General features: G+C 54.4%; 1 protein-coding gene across 1 annotated transcript in view; it reads right to left on the bottom strand.

The window, feature by feature from the left end:
* The window catches only part of lrrc24 (leucine rich repeat containing 24), a 28,121-nt gene that overhangs the window by 21,451 nt on the left and 6,304 nt on the right, over positions 1-366 (bottom strand). The window lies entirely within an intron of this gene.

The raw sequence follows: 366 nt of genomic DNA, 5'->3' as shown, positions 1-366 counted from the left end.
GTGGTGCAACTGGTAGAGCTGCTGCCTCTCAGCGAGCAGGTCCCTGGTTCAAACCCCGGTCCAGGGGCCTTCTGGGTGGAGTTTGCATGTTCTCTCCGTGCATGCGTGGGTTTTCTCCGGATACTCCGGTTTCCGCCCACAGTCCAAAAACATGCATGTTAGGCTGATTGGTAACTCTAAATTGTCCCTAGGTGTGAGTGAGAGGGTGAATGGTTGTTTGTCTTGTTTGTCTCTATGTGGCCCTGTGATGGACTCGCGACCCGTCCAGGGTGTACCCCGCCCCTCGCACAGTGATTGCTGGACATGGGCACCAGCGACCCCTGTGACCCAAAATGGAATAAACGGATAAAGATAATGGATGGATGG

The sequence above is a fragment of the Nematolebias whitei genome, chromosome 9 (genome assembly GCF_014905685.2).
Source record: "Nematolebias whitei isolate Nwh7 chromosome 9, NemWhi1, whole genome shotgun sequence".
Classification (NCBI taxonomy): Eukaryota; Metazoa; Chordata; class Actinopteri; order Cyprinodontiformes; family Rivulidae; genus Nematolebias; species Nematolebias whitei.
The sequence above is the reverse complement of the archived record's forward strand: the minus strand, read 5'-3'. Positions and strand labels throughout refer to the sequence as shown.